Here is a 21,839-nt window from a genome sequence, read left to right as displayed (position 1 = left end):
GATTTCTATAAAAATGAGAATAAATAAATTGATTTGACAGAAACAAATAAAGAAAAAAATAGGAGAAAAATTCACAGAGCTGAAGAAAGATATTGTCTTTGATTGAAAGTATGAAATCACGTGATAAATAAAAAAAGACCCACCTAGAGACTCAACTTTGCGAAATTTCAGAACCAAAATACAAAGAGAAAATACTAACAAAATTTGGTAGATATTTTCTATGTTTATATTTCAAGTTATAGATGTATAAAAACAGTATAAATGTAGAAACATAACAAACATAAAATTTAAATGGTTGTTACCATTTGGCAAATATAACAAAAATAGTCATATGTGGACACAATGTCTATTCCTTTAAAAGCCTAATATAAAAATGAAATGCATGTCATGCTACCATTTTAGCCACTGTGATTTTTTTTCTTTTTTATGAATTTGAATTGCTTTTAAAAACTGTGTATAGGTCAAATTCATATTTTTCACTGAAATCATATAGGGTAACCTTTGTAGCAGACCCCATGCCCAGCCTATATCCATAACCATTTTGATTTGCTCCTGAGAACTTCCAGCTCCAGCCTCTCTGAACCAGAAGGGCTTTTTCCAGAATCTCTGGAGCACTGCTGTGTGTCAGACTGTTATTGGGGTGAATTAACACCCCCTAGTAGCAGCCCTCAGTGAATGATTCCTGAGAATTGGTGCTTGCCTCCAGTATGAGAATTCCATGGTGTGTGTTTAAGAACTTTTCCTGAAGTTTTCAAGTGGGATAAACTCAAGTTGTCTGTGGTGATAGCAGGCTTTACTGGCTGCCTTCCCTTCCAGGTACCACTCCCCTGTGCCCCTCTTTGATCCTCCTATACGAACTAGGACTATTCAAATCTCTGCCTCAGGGTCTTTTGGAAAAACTCAGACTTAGGGTCTATTTTCAGAAGACTTGAAAAAAACATAGCGATAAACCACTGTGTGTTTTGATGGACATCTAATGTAAAGGATCTTTTACTACAATGAAAGAAATTTATAAATGGTACCAAATTCCTTGACTAGGGTTTTAATGCAAGACCTAATATATATAATTTTGAATCCTTAGAGATGACACTTACAAGCAGAAGCTACTGGTTTAAGAATTAAATCGTATGTTGTTAACGCCCTCCTAGAAGTCTTTCAAGAAAGAGGCCTCTGAATTTTTCTTTGAACGCTTTCAAAATTTTTAAAATTTATTTTCGATGGCAGTAAGGCAGTAATTGATTTCTAATTAGTTCATTCAAATAGCTTTTAAATTTTTGCTCAAGAAATGTCCCATTAGTTTGAATCTTTTTTGTTTTTGATGGCAAATTATTAAGTATGGTCATTTTCCTTACAAAAATAGAACATAAGTAATGAAAATTTTAAACGTGTTATATCTTAGTCACTTTTATTTAAATTATACATATAATTGTATAATTGAGTTTGAAATCTTAAGTTTTCATAACAGAACTAACAAAATGCCATGCTTGAATAATTTTCTGTCAAAATAACTATATATTCAGTTATGTTTCTGATCAGGTAAATGTGTAAGATATTCAAAAGGACCATGAGTCATGAGTGACTTGATTTGTGTTTGTTTGGTTATAGACAGAATACAACACAATTTCATATAAATTTCGCGTAGTGTTTAACAGTAAAATTTTGACATGCATAACATTTCCTTGGTATTATAACACTTAAAGTCATCAATATTTAAATGAAGTACAATTTCTGTCATTAAGATTGATTGCACTCCTATAAATTGCCTTTCTTCATAATTTTAAAGGACTCAATTTATTCATCAGTATGTTAAACTATTGTGTAATGTTTAAATTTGAGAAAAAAGACTCATTTATCAGAAAAAAAAAAAACATGAAGATTGCTTCACCTGGATATCTTAAGTTGCTGGTAGAAGATTGTCTTTTCTGTAAGACTGTCATCTGGCTGTGTTTAGATGTCTCTTTTATATTTCTTTCTGTTACTTAGGGAGATATTTTAATTAGAATATTCAGACTTTTCTCCATTTAAAGAAAAAAAGTCTTGGATTTTACTTTTGAACGTTGTTACCTATTTAATTTTCTGGTTTTCATGGAAATATGTATAAAACTTTAATAACAAATTAAAAAGATGATTTTAATGGGGGAAAAAGTAGTTTAAATTCCTGGATGAGTAGTCTTAATTTTACCTACATATTTGAAGGGCTCCTAGTTATAAATCCCATAGAATTTTAAAGTAATATGAGAATAATCATGAGTAATTTTGGAAGATTATATGTCCAAGAATATCCAGGAAAATGTTGTGAAGAAAAGAATTGCTTAGCACATACTCTATCAGATGATAGTATGTTTATCAAAAAGATACTTGATTTTATACATACGGTATAGCCTTCCTCTCTTCCTCTCATTGTGTGTGAGGCATAATTTCTCCTTATTTGCAGCAGTTATATTCCTTATTTTTTTTTTTGAGGAAGATCAGCGCTGAGCTAACATCGGTGCTAATCCTCTTTATTTTTTTGCTGAGGAAGACCGGCTCTGAGCTAACATCTATTGCCAGTCCTCCTCCTTTTATTCCCAAAGCCCCAGTAGATAGTTGTATGTCATAGTTGCACATCCTTCTAGCTGCTGTATGTGGGACGAGGCCTCAGCATGGCTGGAGAAGCGGTGCGTCGGTGCGCGCCCGGGATCCGAACTGGGGCCGCCAGTAGCAGAGCGTACACACTTAACCGCTAAGCCACCAGGCCGGCCCGAGCCGTTATATTCTGTAAGGTGGCTGCAAACGCTGAATTAGTGATATTGAACCATTGCTTCTAGAAGAAATACAAAAGAAATACAGGATTAGGTTCCTGTGAGCCTCTGGTTACATTTTTGTCAATCAAGCAACACTTAACCTTGCCTTATGGGTGTTTCTGTTTAAAAACACCTTACTTAATATATATTGTCAAAAAATATATATATATAGTTGATTCATTGACATTGAACTCACAGCCAAACAGCACTATAATCCACTTGAACAAAGCTTATCTAACACACATGTTTTCTCCATAAGAGACATCACAGCCTTCTTGTGTTTAGGAACACTAGTCAGCACTTCAGCGCTAGGCCTAGGGGCCATTTTAAACAGTAAAATCATCAAGAAAAAGTAAAAAATGCAAAATATATGGCACAATATACACCATGAAAAAGACAGTTGTTTGCAGAGATGAAACAAGAAGTCGAAGTTTCTCTTTGTTTGAATTAAGCTGGGAATGTGCACGAGGGGCGTTCAAATTTTTTGTCACCCTGTACATGTCTGCAAATGACCACAAAAGCGACATGAGTGTTGATTTTAGAGAGTGGGCAAGTTCCTAAATATGGAATCTGAATAATGAGGATCAGTTCTGCATATATATATTATATATATAAAACTAGATACCAGAATAATACCAGAATAATACTTTTAATTTTTCTAAAAAAATTTTTCTGTAATATACATACTGTCTTGAAATGTGAATTTTCTAAGTCAAAACCAGTGAAATATCAGGTAAGTTTGTATGGTTCCAATAAATATTTTTTATTTTTGCAAAAGGAAGAACATGACCATGAAATTAACTCACAAAGGAGAAAGTTTTCATTATCAAAAACTTCACTCATAAATTGAATACCAAATGTCCAATTTTGAGTTTCTTTTTGTCCAACAAAAAACAAATGTATTTTGGAATGTTTTTGATTAAGCAAAATTTAACTGCTTTCAATTCTGAAATAAACTACATAAAGTATGCATTATAATTGAACAAATCAATTATAACAATTTCCTTGTGGATTGTTTGTTTTTAGTATCTTATTTGAAACATATGAACTTTTCCAATGTTTTCCTAGGCTTTATATATATCCACCTCCAAGGTCAAAGACAAGAAATAGAATATTGCCATGCCCATGAAGTCTTAATGGTAGGTACGTAGTAACAGCTCACCGTCGTTTTATTTTGCATTTCCTTGATACAAATGAGGTTCACAACCTTTTTTTCTCTATTTTTATTGGCTTTTGTGACGTGTCTATTTAAGTCTTTTTCTCATTTTTCTATTTCTTATTTATTCTGAGAAATTCTTTGTTCTGGATTCTGGACATTTATCAGTTTCATGAGTTTTAACTATCTTCTCCCACTCATTCTATTTATGCAGTCATTTGAGGAAATGAAGTTTTCATTTGAATATCATTGAATTTATTAGCCATTTCTTTACACACAGTGCTTTTTGTATCTTATTTAAGACATATGTACCTTCCTGGGGTCATGATGATATTTCAATAATATTTTCTGGCAATGTATTGATTTACCTGTCACAATAGGTCTATTATTCACTGAAAATCAAATTTTGTTATGTTATGGTATGAGATAGAGATTCAAACTCATTTTTTTCATATGGATGCACAATTGTCCTAGCACCGGTCATTGAAAAAGAGTGTCCTTTCCCAATTATCCTGGCTGGTGTTTTTGACATAAATCTGATATTTATGTATAAGTGGATCTGTTTCTTGTATCTCTAAACTCTTATGTTTTTCTATTTGTATATTACTTCAGTGTTACTACCATGCTTGTGATGTTTAGATTTATAAAAGTCTAGATAATTGTTTGGGTAAATGCTCCATTGTGTTTTTTTAATCTTTAATAGATTTTTATTTAAATTTTTTTGCTATTTTTAGCCACATGCTACCCATTTAATTTTAGAATCAACATATCAAGTCAAATAATAATTTACTAAGGAGTACATTTGTTGTTGTATCTTTGTTTTATTTTACAATATATTTTTAAAATAAAGTACTCTTGAATAAATATAACAAAGTTGTGCAAAGCCTTTATAGGAAAGATTTTAAAACTTCATTGAGATATGTTAAGTGGAGAAATGCAACTTGTTAATGGATCGGAATTATTAAATTATTTTAAGGTTATAATTATTATAAGGTGAACATACTTGTAACTACCATTTTCATCAAGAAACAGAACTTTGCCAGCCAGTTCAGAAGTCCCTCACGTGCCCAAACCCAATGACAGCCATCTCTTTTCCTCCTACCCAAAGTAAACACTATTCTATTATAGTAAAAACTTCCGTAGTGTTTTTTGCTAGTTTCGTCATACAAATGTACATCACTAGTCAGATAATTTAGTCCCTCTCACTTTTTAACTTTTTATGCCTTTCAAGTCTCTTTTAATTTACAACCCCACTCATTCCTTTCTTTATTTTGTGATGTATCTGTTGAGAACCTGTACTCTCTAACCTGTAATTTCCCATGGTCTCGATTTTGCTTATTGTATATTCACAGTGAGATTCAACACGTGAATTCAACACTCCTCTTTCCGCTCTATTTAGTGCAGATGGGATGCTGGATACAGAAATTTGATCAGACTTTAATTTGCTCTCTCTGGCAAGACTATCTCATTGCTCCATTTTTATGTGGAGACATAGGAAGATGCAAAACTTCTGCCGTGGCTATTATCACTTTCTCATGCTCTTGTTCTTATTATACATTTAATGCTATTTTTAAAGACATATTTTTAAATTCCACTTCCAGTTTGTAATATTTTTTCACATATATATAAATATTATTACAAATACTCGTACTAAATTTGTATTAATTGTAATAGATGTTATTATTTAATTATTTATACATAAAATTACATCGTTTGAAAATTAACAGTTTTATTTCTATGTTCTATATGTTTTTCCTTCTATTTATTTTTCTTACCTTACTTCATTGGTTAGACTTCCTGTACAATGTAGAATAGAAATGGGGATGATGGACATCCCTGCCTTTTTTTCATTTCAAAGTACAGCTTTCAATATTTTGCCATAAAATGCAATTGTTTCTGTAGGTCTTATGTAGATACACCATATTAGATTACAAAAATTTCCTTCTATTCCTAGTGTTCTAAGAAACATTCTTCTTCATTTTAAATAGATGTTGAATATTATTAAATAAGTTTTGCAACTATTCAGATAATTACGTGATTTCTCTCCTTTATTTGCTGACGTTTGTTGTATTAATAAAACAACGTAGCATTCATGAGTTAAACTCAGCTTGGTCATGATATAAGATTCTGTTTAGGAACTGGTGCATTAATTTTGCTAATAATTTGTGTAGGATTTTTGCATATATGTTTCTAAGAGAGATTAATCTGCTCTCTATGGTGGCCAAACAAGTATCATGTAGAAATTTCTTTTTATTGCATTCTTGGATTCCTTGTTTTCCTCAATCTTTGATGCATGTTTTGAATATATGTATGCTCAACTTTAAGTAATATTTTAAGTGTATATTTCCTCATTTCGTTTGATAAATAACTTGACAGGAATTAAAATTTTAGATTTTGAGCCAGACATGATGGCCTAGTGGTTCAAGTTCAGCACTCTCACTGCTTCAGTGGCCCGTGTTGGTTTCCCAGTCGTGGAACCACACCACCCCTCTGTCAGCTGCCAAGCTGTGGCAGCAGCTCACATAGAAGAACTAGAAGGACCTACAACTAGGATATACAACCCTGCGCTGGGGCTTTGGAGAGAAAAGAAAAGAGGAAGACTGGCAACAGATGTTAGCTCCGGGCAAATCCTTCTCTGCAAAAATAAAAAAAAAATTCTAGATTTGAAATGATTTTTCCTCAGAACTACAAAGGCAGAGCTTTGTTATCTTTTAGCCTTTTGCACTGCTACTGAGACATCCGATGCAAATTTTGTTATTTGTTGAAATCTTGGCTATTCAAGAAAGTGAGACAGTGTTTACTTCCAGGTAGAATTAATATTTTACTTAGTGAAGACGTTACATTGTTTCCAGGATTTGGTTTCCTTTAGAGTTGGATGGGGGATGTATTTGAAGAGTGGTACACAGAGACCTTCAAATATATCTGTAATTCCTTATTTCATAGACAAAGAAAAATATTTGAAGAAGAAGTAGGAACAAGTTGAAATATGTTAAATACAGTTTGTATTATTCTCTGGACTCTTCTGTATGTACAACACACACATACATATATGTTTGTGCATGTATGTATCACATTCTTGATGACAGAAAGCACATTTCTTTGTAGATTTATTTTTTCAAACATTTATATCACTTTGCATTTTATTCTTCAAGTTTAATCTAAATACAATCATGAACATACCCAAAATAGATATTTTCAGGAGATGATGCCGATCAGTGCATGAATGTGTTGATGAGACAAGAGAAGTTGAAATTAAATAAAATGGAAGAAGAGATAGAAATGACATAAGGTCAACATGCAAAAATAGGTTTATATATCATCAATTTTACTAGAATTTATTAAAATTTAAAGTCTTACCACTAACTTATGCATTTATTAAATGGAGAAATTTGTCCATACTGTGAATACGTTTGGTAGAATACATTTTCACAAGTGATGTGTTCCCTGGATATTTTCCTTTTGGTAACATAGATAAACGGCAGAGAAACAAAAAATGCGTAATCCTGAACAGACTGGAAAAGCTTCTTTCATTATTTTGCTTTTGATTTATCAACTGTTGTATCTTGGTGCACCTACAAAACTTCCTAATTTAAACTATTCTTCTTAAACCTGTTATGCAAAAGTTAATTAGTTCTTCAAATAAAACATAACAAGGAGATGTGCCACTGTACTCATTAGCTGTTTTGGGGAAATGTTCAGTTTAGCAAACGGTCAAGGTTCCTAACGATTACCTTTCCATTGGGGAAAAAAACCATTTGTCTGCTGTTTTGTAATTATAATGATCTCTGTGGGTTCTCCATACGCTCTACCACTTGAGGAACCTATACAGTCTTCTTGCTGCTTTTCTGTCATCTAGAGTTTATCTTTTTAGATTTCCCAGGTTTTCTATTTAGGCAGTACAAGAGTTCTGAAGCCGAAGTGGTATCTCTTTCGTCTGTTTTTAACTTTTAACAACATGCTTTGACATAAGATATTGGAAAAAGACAGAAAATAAAAAAATAAGTAGACAAGTTTTAAATATTACCAGCACCTAGAAGCTATCATCCTTAACATTTTGGAATACCTTTCCAGTTTTATCAATGTGTAAACTATTTTTAAGTAAAACAAGAACTAAATCATCTGACATATCTCTGAAAAATAAGCTATAAAAGTAGAGATAAAGCCAAAGTTCCCTAGATATCAAAATTCAAATGGATTTCTCCAAATATAGAGAGGAATATCAGAGGATAAGCAGCAAAAGAAAATTAAAGTCCTGTACTAAGTCATTTCCAGACCTGGAAGGGCTCCATTTTCTGTTTGATTCATTTATTTGTGATTTTTATATACCAAAGTATCATTATTTAAATTCCAGGTTCATTATATAACTTGATGATTGTTAAAACTATCTACCTTTGTTCTTTTATTCAAAATTATCTTATCTACTATTACATATAAATTTTAAAATTAGCTTTTAAGCATCATAAAAAGTCCTTTTAGGATTTGGATTGCAATCATGCTGAAAGTATAAAAGAATTTGTGAAGAATTGACACTTTTCCAATATAAAGACTTTACATCCATTAATATGGTATATATCATCATTTATTGAAAATTCCTTTCATCAATTGACAGATGTGTCTACTTTTTCTTTTTAAAAAAGATTCCTGTTCCTCTGATATTTTTCTATACCAACACTTGCAAATATTAATACAGTAGCAGCTGTCATTTCAAGAAACATAAGTTTGTTTGTTTTACATTAAGCCTATATACAAAATGTTGGTGCTGAGTGAACATAACGCATTTTTTAAAGAATGAAGTATATAGTTGTTAAATCATCAGTTATTTCCTTCAAGTGTTAGCTTTGACAGATGTCATAAATTGTGAATTTCAATTCTCCAGAATTTTTGAAGAGATAACCACATTATCACAGATTTGTTTGTTTTTTTGTGGGGATTTTTGTGTTTAATGCTAGCAAACACCTTATAATTCATAGAGTTTAGAACACTGAGGTAGAGATAAATGAAATAATTTGCAATAGATTCTTGTTACTCAAAGTTAGGCCTAAAGCAGCAAAGCATAAGCTCCTTAGAAATACAGAATCCCAGGCCCCATCTTAGGTCTATCCAACCTGAATCTGCGTTTTAGTGAGATTTAACAATGTGATTCATTTGCACATTGAATTTTGAGAGGCGCTTAGCTCGTCACAGAGATAGCATGTTCTGTGTGGAGCTTGTCCAGACATTCCGAGGCTGGCTCTTCACCACTTTCCTTTCCTCCTTCACCAATTTCTTTTGTAGAGAATCCTAACCAATTATCATCGACCTTTTGGTTTACCCCTCTGATATTAAGGAAGTATACTTTCTCATGAGAAAATACATCTCATTTTTGACCAGCTATAATTGTTGTTATTTTATAGACAGGAAATCAACCTTTCTCTGACTTCTAACTCAATATTTTTCATTGTTTATTCTGCAGAGAAACAACATAAATCTAACTTCTCCTCCATATGACTATTCTGTAAATACTTCAAGATAAGTTTCATGTTACCATTCATTTTTTTCTACAATACATGGCCTGTTTTGTTAACCTATTCTTAGTGGTTTTTATGTTTTTTATCATCACAACCTTCCCTCACACATATTCTACTTCTCACTGTGTAACCTTATAATGTTGTTCCTTCACTAATTCATTCAAGAAACTTTATTGAGATTCTACTATGTGCCCGTGCTACCTGTTAGAGAGAGAACAAGGAGCAAGATCCAGGTGTCCCTGCTTTCATGGATATTGGAGACTGAACTAATAAACAGAGTTGAAACCTTAGCTCAATACAAGCTATTATTTCCCTTGTTGTGACTGTTATATATATATACTTCTAGTAATGGAGACAGACTTTGTTTAATTCTTTTTTTTCTTTATGACAACAGACCAGAGATCCATTACTAAATTTTGAGAGTGTTTTCTGAAACTATTTTCATGATTGCTAGTCTAGAAAAATGAATGCATGTAATCTGAACATATAACAATAGTAGTGTATTGTAAATAACATCTTACAATTTTTTAAAACAATACCATACATATAATTTCATTTAAACTCACAGAACACCCTAACGAGTGGCATAAACATGATGTGGAAGATTAACTCCATTTTAAAGATAAAGAAACTCAGTTCAGGGTGAGCCCTGTGGCCTAGTGGTTAAGTTCGGCATGCTCCACTTCCGTGGCCCAGGTTTGGTTCCCAGGTGTGGACCTGCACCACTCATCAGCAGCCATGCTGTGGTGAGGTCCCACATACAAAATAGAGGGAGATTGTAACAGGTGTTAGCTCAGGGCGACTCTTCCTCAAGCAAAAGGAGGAAGATTGGCAACAGATGTTAGCTCAGGGCAAATGTTCCTCAGCAAAGGAAAAAAAAAAATTCAAGTTCAGAAAAAGTAAATGATTTGAAGAAGCTCAGAATTGATTATTACTAGTCCTATCTTCAGAATCCTAGTTTAGGGCTATTTCTTACTCTTCTATACTGCCATGTCTTTGAAAGAATATGACCAGTGGTTATCATTCTTTCTTCTTTTTTCCCCTATTTTTTTGAAGTTCTTTTTATTTTTAATTATTTTTACAATATTTATATTGGTAAATATGACTATGTTATTATATTAGTAAATATAACTTTTATATTAGTAAAATACTCTATTTGAATACACCTAAATGGTGTTATTACTGGGCAAAAATAAAATCTCCACTAATTTAACCTGCTGAGAGATATGACAATGAGAAAGATACGGTGTGCTTTGTAAATCCTAGGCACTAGAAATCTTAAAAATCCCCACAGGTCCAATTTCAACCATTATCATTAAAATGCTATCATGGCTTTTACAAACTTTACTAGGTACATTTTCATAAGTAGGCTTTATACAATCTATTCACAAATTTTATATTTAACTATAATTTCAGCAAACAACCAAATGGTTTATGCAATGACAAGATGAAAAGTGATTTAATGCCATTGTACTCAACATTGAACTCATGAACACGTAAGTGTATTTAAGAGATTGATGTGAAGTTTTTACAGTAAGGTATGTATCATTTATTAGTTTTCTTGTTTTTAGTCATTAAGATAGATTCCTTTGCAGCATATACATTTTGCCATAGCATTAATAGCTGCATCATTAAGGATACAATAAATGAATGCTTTTGAAGAAACTGAAAAACAAATTTTGTGAAAGCTTTTTGATTTAGAAAGATTTTCACTGCAACTACAAGCACATTTATCAACTACATGAGAAGTTAAAATAAAAACATGAAGAAAATGAATAAATACTAGAGTACTTACTACTTTCTGATTCTAAAATGTAGTTAATGAGCAATGACATAAAGAAAGGTATAGTGCTTAAAGAGTAAAAAAGAAGTCTATCATGAATTTTTTTCCACAAGAACCAAAACAGATATGTTAAACTATTTCTCTAATTTGGTTTATTTTTCATGGTTTTAACTTTATTTTAGAATTAATATATGTATATGATTTAAAAAGACATGTTTGGGGCATAGGTAATCTTTGGAAAATGCTCACAATAAATATTTTTATCACTGATTGATTTAGCATTATTCTGCATTCTCTTCCAATTGTATTATGTATACGATAATATATGCAAATGTATAAATTATTGAAAAAGTTGAACTCAATGGGATTACAAAGTGAAAATGGCTTTACTTTATCAACAATCATTGCCTTTTAATCAGAGTAATGCTGAATAATATAGAATGTTTATCTATTGAGTGAACGACCTAGTGGAAAAGAAGAGAGGTTGAGGGAGGGGAAAAATTCAGTACATCAATAAAAGAAAAAAATTTCTGGCTGCAAAATTGACACTACACAGTTAGCATTAAGTAAATTTGTGTTTCTCTTCTCATAAATATTATTAAAACAACTATCAGCCTGATAAACTGTTTCTTAGTATTGGAACACTTTATACAGGATAATGATAATTATAATTACAAGCTTTGGAATCCTACCTAAACTGCTTCCTAGGTATGGGATATTATTTTTTATAGGGCTAACAACTTCTTGAGACCTCAGTTTTCTCATCTTAAACAGTTATAATAAGAATACCTGTCAAAAACATGCTGCAAGGATTAAATGCAATCATTAATATTTTCCATCATCACATCATCATTACTCCTTTCAATTTCCTAATTTTAACTGCAAATTTATCTTAAAAAATACTATTTTCCTTATAATGCCCTCAGGAGCAGATTCTTCTTTTTGTTGTGCAACCACTATTTAGAACTAAAAGCTTGGGGTAGCTTTCGTTTTATTCTCTCATATATTTTCGTAAAATATTTTGTACTTTTATTTTGTTCATTTTCTACTCCTATGAGTTATATACCATCTTTGAATATTACCTTATTCTCTTTCTTGTAGCCATACTATACCAACATCCATATTCCTTGTAGACTTGGGACTTGGGCTATGATTGCACAATCTTTGATGTCTTCTGCCGATCGAATGTGTAATCCTTACACCTGTGGAATTTATTGGTGGACTCAGTCTACTTTAGCAACCTATGTTGGTTGTCACATTTTTGCTCTTGCCATCATGAATTATTTCACCTCTAAAATCTCAAACATAAAAGCCTGCACTATGTAACAAATTTTCTTTGTCCTACTTCTTCTTCATAGTCTCTTCCAGGATACCTATTCTCAAGTGCAATATGACTTCTAATCCAGGGGTGAAAAATACTTTTTATCGATATTCTATCAATTCACAGTGGCTGCTTGCAGCACTATACTGAGAGTTCTGAAGCTGAGGTCACGGCTTCACGGGAAAGACTTGTGATCAATTATCAGTGTTTGAAATAAAGCAGAAGTGAATGCTTGCCTGTGTATCAAATACATATAAATCCTTCAACCTTTCCTATTCCATAAAACTATCATTCTTTTTCTGAATGCACCTTTCTCATTGTATAATATCCAGGTCAGAGGATATTAGTGATCAGTGCTATCTATCATTTTACCAGTTCCATCGGTTAACTGACACCTAGGCCTTTATTCCTACCCATTGAATGGTCAATTTTCTGCATGCAAGCTTCTAAATTTTGAGAAATAAACTTAAAAAGTGTATTTATTGATTGCATTACACACTTCCCCTTGAACCTCGGCAAGCTTGTGACTGTTGTGAGTAATCATTAAAAAAAGTGATGTTATATAACGTCTGGATTACTCATAAAATGCGTAACTCATTTCACCGGCTGTTCTCTTTCTCTCTCTTTCCCTCTCTGCCTCCCTCCCTCCCCTTCTCCCTCCACCTCTCTCAACGCATGTCCTTGAAACCGATTTACTGTGTTAGAAAAGACGTCTAGACCACATGGAGAGGAAGCATGTGGGTGATCCAGCTGTTGGTCTCAGCTAGGATTTTAGGTTATGGACAGCATCAGTTGCTAGATATGTGTGTGAGCAAGCTGTTAAAGTTGTGCTTTGGATTATTGAGTGGCTATTGAGCACTTGAAATGTGACTATTTCAAATTGAGATGTGCTAGAAATGCCAAATACGCACTGGATTTCAAAGATTTAATAGGATTTTAAAAAAGTGAAATATTTCAACAATATTTTAATATTGATTACGTGATGAAATGATAACACAGAATATATTAGGTTAAATAAACTATTATTACATTAATTTTACCTATTTCCTTTTACTTTTTCTTTAATGTGGTCTTAAAAAATGATTAAAGGCAATTTAGGTGATAAAAACAAACTTTAATTAACACTTCGTGAAGCAGACAGTCTTTAAGAGAACTGTAAAATGGGGCAGAAGGCAAGAAGCTTTTACAGTATAACAAATAAAGGACAAAAAAAAAAAGACAAATAGAAAATATCTGATTGGCTGGGGACACATCATCAACCTTGTTTCGGGTGAGAAGGCCCAGAATTGGCTTGGTGTTTGGGGATTGGCTAACTGGATATGCAGCAGCTCCCCTTATCTGCGAGGGATATGTTCCAAGCCCCCCAGTGGATGCCTGAAACCTCAGATAGTACTGAACCCTATATATACTGTGTTTTTTCCCATACGTACATACATATGATAAAGTTTAATTTATAAATTAGGCACAGTAAGAGATTAAGAACAATAACTAATAATAAAATAGAACAATTATAACAATATGCCATAATAAAATTTACTGTAATTCTTAGCAACCTCAGCATATGATTTTTTCTTTCCTTATTAAGTGAACTTTCACCTTTTCACGTAAAGGAAGCACTTTATGGCTTCTCGTTGACACATCCAAATTGTCGGCATTACTACTCTTGCCCTTTGTGGCCACTATTAAAATAAGAGTTGCTTAAACACAAGCACTGCCCTACTGCAACAGCGGATCTGATAACCCAGATGGCTACTAAGCAACTCACTGGTGGGTAGTGTATACAGCACAGATAGCTGGACAAAGGGATGAATCACATCCCAGACAGGACAGGGCGTGGTGACTTGAGATTTCATCATGCCACTCAGAAGACTTGCAATTTAAAATTTATGAATTCTCTATTTCTGGAATTTTCCATTTAATATTTTTGGACCACGGTTGATCACAGGTGACTGAAACCGTGGAAAGCGAAACCATGGATAAGTGGGAGACGACTGTACTGTGCTTCTGGTAAAGCAAACAGTTAGAAGGGCAAGTGTGGCTCCATCTTGGGCCTAGAAATTTATTTCAGCAGTGGCAACTAAAATTTTTAAAATTACATGTTCGACTTGCAATATATTTCCCTTGGACAGCAATGCTTTAGATGATTCCATCTCCCAGCCTTTGAAATGTCTCAAGTTTACTGATGCCAAGTTACTTGGCTGAGCTCTGTCCAAATTGCAGATTTGTGAGTAAAATAAATGTCATTGTTTTAAGTCACTATGTTTTGGGTTTTTTGTTGAGTATGCATAACTTAATCTCTGACAGTAATGAGAATTTTTTTTAAATTATGAAGTATATGTGAAACATATTCAAATATTTTAAAACATTGTGAAATAAAGAATATATACAAAAAGAATATGAAAATATATATTTCAGTTGTGTATATAGTGAATACTTATATACCTACCAGCCAGAAAAGAAATCAAACATTACTAACCATAAAACCTCCCTCCTTATATTCCTAAGATCTCATCTCATTTTATTTCCTCCAGAAGGGCCTTTTAATATCTTTTTAAAATTCAGGCTTCTCAATATTTAAGATAAATAATGAATATTGGTAATGTCAAAATAATTAATAATAAAGAAAGTTGTTACGTATTCATGAATAAAGGGTTAGATTTCTACATGCTCTTACTTTCAAGTTTTAAAAGAGTTCATTTACAACATTCCTAAAGTAAATTTGATCTCTTTAGTTCTCTTCAGCGTAAATTATTTTTATTCACATTATCAGAACTTAAATAAGATTCTATTTTCCTAAGATCTGTAAGGCATCACTTGATCTCGCTGAAGCCCATAATCACAGCTCCAACTAGAAAAGTTTAATTTTATTTTTTTGATTACTTGATACAAAAACTATCTTCAGTGATGTTTTGTGTGTTTAACAAGAAGGTAGTTAAGAATGCAGTTATATATAAGGTTCTTTGGTCAAATTAAGATGTTTTTAAAGACCATACATGTTTAATCTAGTCAAACAATTAATTTTATAGAATCCTAATTGTATTTCTATTTTTTTGTTGTTGTTGAGGAATATTTGCCCTGAGCTAACATCTGTGCCAGTATCCCTCTATTTTTGTTTATGGGTTGCAGCCACAGCATGGCTGATGAGTAGTGTAGGTCTGCCCCCGGGATCTGAACCTGGGCTGCCAAAGCAGAGTGCGCCAAACTTAACCACTATGCCACAGGGCCAGCCCCTGTATTTCTATTTTATCTGGCACACAATATGTTTTTACTTTGGCTGAACTTTCAAACTTTCGGCTTATGGTATTGGCAATTTTGCATATACAGTCTTTGAAAACTGTAGTTTTTATTACTAAGTCTCTAATGCCAAAAATTCATGACCAATATGTCAAACATTGGTCTGAGCTTCTCTTTCACAAAGTTCAATTAATTGTATTGAAAATTGCTTAATAAAATAACTACAAAATAATTGAGCTGTTTACATAAAGCTTTACCTTGATTCATATAATCTCCTCACTGAGGATCCAATCAGCTTAACCTGTTAAATATAGATAGTTACATATGTTAAGTCTTTTCCATCATGCTGGTTATAAAGGTGCACTCTCTAGGCATTGTTGGCTTTCCTTGTTCAGGATGGTAATATAGAGCCTGAGACATCCCAGTTGGTACCTGGTCAATGTTATTTGCCACTAGAAAACTACATTTTGAAAATAAAAGTATCCTCCATTCAAATCAGCAATTGTTTGAAATAACTTATAAATCTCCTCATAGAGAATTTCCAAAATGTGTGCAGTATTTTAGTTTTTGCTTGCATATATGGTGCGTATGTGTGTTCTTCTAGAGACTTAGAGGAAAACCGGCATTTGTGGAATTTGGCAGTAAATGAAAAGTGAAGCTCACCTAAATCAATTAAGAACTGCATTCATATTGCTCTTCAGGGGAGAATGGAATGGTGCAGAGGTAGTTAAATTAGTCAAGTTAGATCTAAAAATCAACCTTTTAAAATGAACCTAAGTCAAAGAAATTTTCCATTCTTAATCTTGATGCATAAAGTGAAAAGCTATTGCTTTCTGTAAGATCTCACCTGGTACAATACTTGAGGAAAGTTACTGATTATAAAAATTATACTAAAAGAAGACTTGCTCTCTCATACCTACCCCTGCCCTAAGTTGCATTTATTCTTATCTGTAAGATTCTGAATTTTATCTTACATCTCTATAACTGACACGTTTCAATGTTTATTTCACAAAGTTGTCTCTGAGTCACCTTTATAAAAATAATTATATATCCAAAATCTTTGTCATTTTTTTACTTCCATTTCCAAACCAACTTCATGTACATCCACCTCATCAGGCTATCTTCCCACTATAAGCACTTTGAACATCGGGAATGAACATTTTCAATTTTTAAATCATATTTCCCTGAATTTCATGTGTATGTAAATATGCCCATGTATATGTATATATATATGACCCTGAATGAGTGGGCTGAGATCATTATTAACCATCATCAGGTGCATAACTCTTAGTTGCTTATTCACCCTGGGGAATAATAAGGGGAACTTTCCTGTTGCAAATTAATGCCTGTAATTTGGACCATTGGCACATGATTTTTTTTTTGTCTTTTATTCTTCTATTGTTTATGGTGAAATACTTCATATACATAAAAGAGAGTTTAGTGTTTTTTTAAGTATAAATTTGACAGATTTGTAGCACCAACCAAGTCGAGAAAAATTACATTGCCAGCACTCCAGATATTTCCTGTTTACTGTTCCCTAGCCAAACACTTTTGCCTCTCTAAGTGTTAAGCATTACTTTGGCTTAAGTAATAGTCATCCCTTTGTTTTTATTTATACACTTTGTGTGTATAATTGAATCTTAAAATTATAGTTTTACACATTATAGGAATGGAATCTTATGCAGACCTGTCCAAATTCTTCCTTTTTTTTGTTTCTTTTGCTCAGTATTATGTTTATGAATTTCAACTCTTGTTTTATATAGCTGTGACTCTTTGCTGTTTATTTCTATACGTGATTCCATTTTGTGACTATATTACCATTTTATGTCCAAATATCAGTAATAAATGTTTTTAGTATTTCCAGTTTTGCTATTGGAAAAAAACATTGCTATAACTATTTTTGTACATATTTCCTGGTGCACGTAAACAAGGGATATACTTGAATTTTTTCCTGTTGGTGGTCTTGCTGAGTGGGTATATGAATTTTCAGTTTCACTAGAAAACGCCAAATTGTTTTTCTAAAGTAGTCTCATCAATTTATAATAGCAAAATATGGGCTTTTCTGAGGCTCTCTAGTAGTCGTAAAATTGCTATTCTCAGACGTTTATGTTTTTGCAGATATGGTGAGTGGATTATATATATATATATATATATATATATATTAAATTAAAACATACTCACAAAGAAATTCCAGGTCCAGATGGTTTCACTGGTAAATTTTCCCAAACTCTTAGGCACCAATATTATAGCAAATCTCAGAGGACTGAAAAAGAAAAAAAAATCCCCAGCTGTAGCTCATTTTCCCCAAATCTTATCAAATCTGAGGATTTTCAATAAATAAAAATTATAGAACCATTTCTTCCATGAACTTAGATGCAAAGCTTTTAAACAAAATATTACTAAATAAAACCAATCATACATTAATACATTATGACCAAGTGGGGTTTATTATAGAAACACAAACTCGTAGAAAACCCATGGAATTCACCATATTTCCAAAAAAAAATGACAAAGAATAGATGTATTTATTCATCTTAGTAGATACAGAAAAAAAGGACTTGATAAAATTCAATACTCATTTATGTTAACAACTCTTATAAAGCCTGAGATAGAAGCGGATTCCTTATTTTGTTGGTTAATTTAATGTGAAATGAGCTCCCATAAATTCAACAGTCAGCCTAAGTATACCACTGAAAATAGTTAAATCTATGTTTCCATTCTTGTCTTGTTGCTCTGTCTCCCTCAGCTATAAGTAAGCCTTATCTGAATTATGTTCAATATTCCCTTGTTTTTTTAATCAACTTAATCAAGGTGTACTTTACATACGGTCAGATGTACCATATTAAGTATTCAGTAAAATGACTTTTGACAAATGCATACACCTGTGAAACCACCAATATAATAAAGATATACAACATTTTAAACATCATAAAGATTCTTGGAGCCCCTTTCTAGTCAATATCCCAATTATTCATGGACCAAGGCAATCACTGATATACTTTCTGTAGCTATAGATTTTTTTTTTAACCTAAAGCAGGAGCCACCAAATGTTTTCTGTGAATAAACAGTTAATATTTTAGCCTTTGTGGGTGATAAAGTCTCTGTCCCAACTATTCGACTCTACCTTTGTAGAACTTTAAAAAACCATAGACAATATGTAAACAAATGAGTTTGGTTTTGTTACAATAAAACCTGATTTTAAACCAGTAAGCAGTTGGATTTGGCCCATGGGCAGTAATTTGCTGATCATTGTTATAGAGTATCACATAAATGGAAACAAATTGTATATATTACTTTTGAGATTGTTTTAGATTATACTGTTTTTAAGAGTCATTCGTGTTGTTATATGTTGTTATATATCAGTATTTGTTTCCTTTTTCTTGCTATGTATTTTAATTATATGTTAATTTGTTAATCCATTCATCCTTGGTTGGACATTTGGCTTGATTTCAGTTTTTGTATAATGTGAATAAAACTGCTATGAGCATTTATATATAAATCTTTATAAGAAAATATATTTTTAAAAATAATTTTATCCTGTGGATTTGTATGTCTAAAGGATATATGTAGTTTAAATTTTTTCAGAAATTTATAAAAGTCTACTTTGCTGTATTTAATTTTCTAGGAATTACTTTTTTACTCAACAACTACTGAGATGTAGTATATTGTTCAGGACAGTTGTGGTTTCCCCTCCTTCCTTATGTAGAATTTTCCATTGTGTGGTTATAACATACTTCATCCATTCTTCTGTGGAATTTGGGTTGTTTCAAGTCTTTGCTATTATAAACAGTGCTACTATAGCATTATTGTACATATCTCTTATTGAACATGCACTGGAGCTTCTCTTGGATATTTCTAGAAATGAACTCTTGAAACATAAATTAAGGAATGTTTCAAGTGTACAAGTATGAAGGAGGAAGAAATTTTTCTCTACTCTTCTAAGTTCTTCTGGCTGGTCTAAGAATGAAATTGACATGAGACAAATCAACAGGAGAAAATCAAAGTTTAACAATATGTATGCATGGGAGAGACCCAGGTAAACTGAGTAACTCACCAAAATGACCAAAGCCACCACCTTAAATACCATCTTCAGCTAGAGACAAAAGAGGATGTTGGGGTAGTGGTTTGGGACTTCAAAGGGGAGGAAGGGAATTCACATGGAGATGGAAAAGCAAATGTTTGGTAAACAAATGTTTGCTGGGCCATCTGTAGACAGTGTGACCCAAGAGAGAGAACTTGGATAAAAATGGGCTTAACAAGGTTCATTTATTTTCATATTACAAATCCATAATCTATGTCCTTGCATTCTGTGATGAGTGCCATACCATGCAGAGACAGTGGGACATGGAGAGGACTCTGATCTCCAGGTCCTGCCAAGGCTCCCCCACCACACTTAGCTCATAGTCTTTGTGGATATCTCTGATGATAGCTCTGTTCCTGTTACAGGCCAGTTATCCAAATTCTTTTAGGCAGTTAAGGGGATGGTAACAAGAAAAACTTTCTGAGTCTTTTGTTTCTTAAAAATAATCAGCCTAAAATAATGCTCATGCTATAGAGACACATTTTGGGGTGGCAAATTTTGTTCCCTTTCGCAAGAAAATAACAAACTGTTTTACAAGTAGTTGTATCAATTTACATTCTCTCCAGCATTTGGTATGCTCAAATTTCTTAACATATGTCAATAAATGGGTGTAGAATGGTATTTCATTGTATTATTGATTTGCATGTCCCTGATTGATAACGAGTTTTAGCGTATTTGTATCTGCGTATAATCTCTAATTAGTCTATTCTTTGGGATTTTAGTTTCAAATATCACATATTTTACTTCTAGAATCTCCTTTAAGTTTTTTACAAATTTACTTTAAGAAAAAGGTAACGTTTTGATTCCCTTTCTATATACTTAAATAGCTTAGATTCATTTATTTTCATCTTACAAATCCATAATCTGTGTCTTTACATTCTTTTTTATTTTTTCCTTTAATTCTCACTTATTGGTGGTTAGTTTCTATATGTGCTTATAATTTTGATTGTTGAGTTCATATTCAGATGGCTCATCTTGTTCTGTGGAAATCTTTTCATCTAAGGATGATTGTCACCCAGAGGATTTCTGCTTGCTTGAGCCACCTTGAGGCCATTCTAATCTGCAATTTTTTAAAGATAATATCCAATCTTGATTTTTTAATGTAAATGCAAACTCATATAAAGGCAAGATTGTGGTTATATTCTCTCAGCGAAGACTTTGTCTACTCAGAATCCTGGCAGGGACATGAGAACAGGTGAACGAGTAGTATGCCAATGGCTTGTTCTTCAAGAGGTGAGGCTCCTCTTCTCCTTTCGTTCCCTAGATGTAACTTGTGTTAGAATTTGACCTTCAATTTTGTCCTGATTGGAAGGTAGATTGTCTCATTGAAGACTGATTAGCACCAAATACGTGTCAAGAGGAAATTACTCTTGATGCTGGTGACTGATAACACCTCATTATTTTTCTAGCTCTTTTCCCAACCACTGGAGAGAGACAACCCAGAAGGACAGGCAGATTCCAAGGTTTTCTGAGGAAAGAATAAAAACAGTTTGTCACTTAAGTCCGTTCTACCCAGGTCTTGAAGTAGATTTTCTCTTTCCCTATTATCTCTCTATCACATCACCTAGTTTTATTTTCTTCTTACAATTAGATGGTCTAAAATGACTTTGTTTGTTTTTTGTTTCCTCTTATTGATTTTGTCCTGTTAGGTAGCAGGTCAGCAACAATATATGTTCTAAATAAAGACATTGTTTATACTTATTAAATCTAATACATTGTTGTGGTAGGCTGATTTTTGCATTCAAAGAGTCATTCGCTCTTCTGATAAAAGGATTAAACATTCCTTTCCATCGCCTTGTGATGTAAAAAGTGCCCATGGGAAACGTTTACATTCACATTCCATGGATGGTGGTTTTAACTATGGCCTTCCCTTTGGCTACTGACATGCGTGAAGGTAATAACACCATATCCAAGCAAAAGCTTTAAGTGCAAAGGAGTGTTTTTCTTAGCACTTTTGCTCTTGTTGCCATGAGA

General features: G+C 32.7%; 2 long non-coding RNA genes across 3 annotated transcripts in view; one reads left to right on the top strand and one right to left on the bottom strand.

Moving 5' to 3' along the window:
• LOC131407172 (uncharacterized) overlaps window positions 1-11,108 on the top strand; it is a 32,804-nt gene extending 21,696 nt beyond the window's left edge. The window contains exons 3-4 of the long non-coding RNA XR_009220455.1: window positions 3,852-3,922; window positions 10,863-11,108. This is a non-coding gene — a long non-coding RNA (uncharacterized LOC131407172). The remainder of the gene's footprint in view (window positions 1-3,851; window positions 3,923-10,862) is intronic.
• The window catches only part of LOC131407171 (uncharacterized), a 43,541-nt gene extending 21,953 nt beyond the window's left edge, over window positions 1-21,588 (bottom strand). The window contains exons 1-4 of one of the 2 annotated variants that reach the window (XR_009220453.1): window positions 21,216-21,588; window positions 17,966-18,047; window positions 16,042-16,085; window positions 7,152-7,897 (exon numbers count right to left, since the gene is read on the bottom strand). This is a non-coding gene — a long non-coding RNA (uncharacterized LOC131407171). Of the gene's footprint in view, window positions 1-7,151; window positions 7,898-16,041; window positions 16,086-17,965; window positions 18,048-21,215 lie in introns of those variants that run through there. The other variant, XR_009220454.1, reaches the window with a different exon arrangement.
• Window positions 21,589-21,839: the final 251 nt, after the last annotated feature.

The sequence above is a fragment of the Diceros bicornis genome, chromosome 6, assembly GCF_020826845.1.
Source record: "Diceros bicornis minor isolate mBicDic1 chromosome 6, mDicBic1.mat.cur, whole genome shotgun sequence".
Taxonomy (NCBI): domain Eukaryota; kingdom Metazoa; phylum Chordata; class Mammalia; order Perissodactyla; family Rhinocerotidae; genus Diceros; species Diceros bicornis.
Note: the sequence above shows the minus strand (reverse complement) of the source record. Positions and strands in the feature narration are given on the sequence as shown.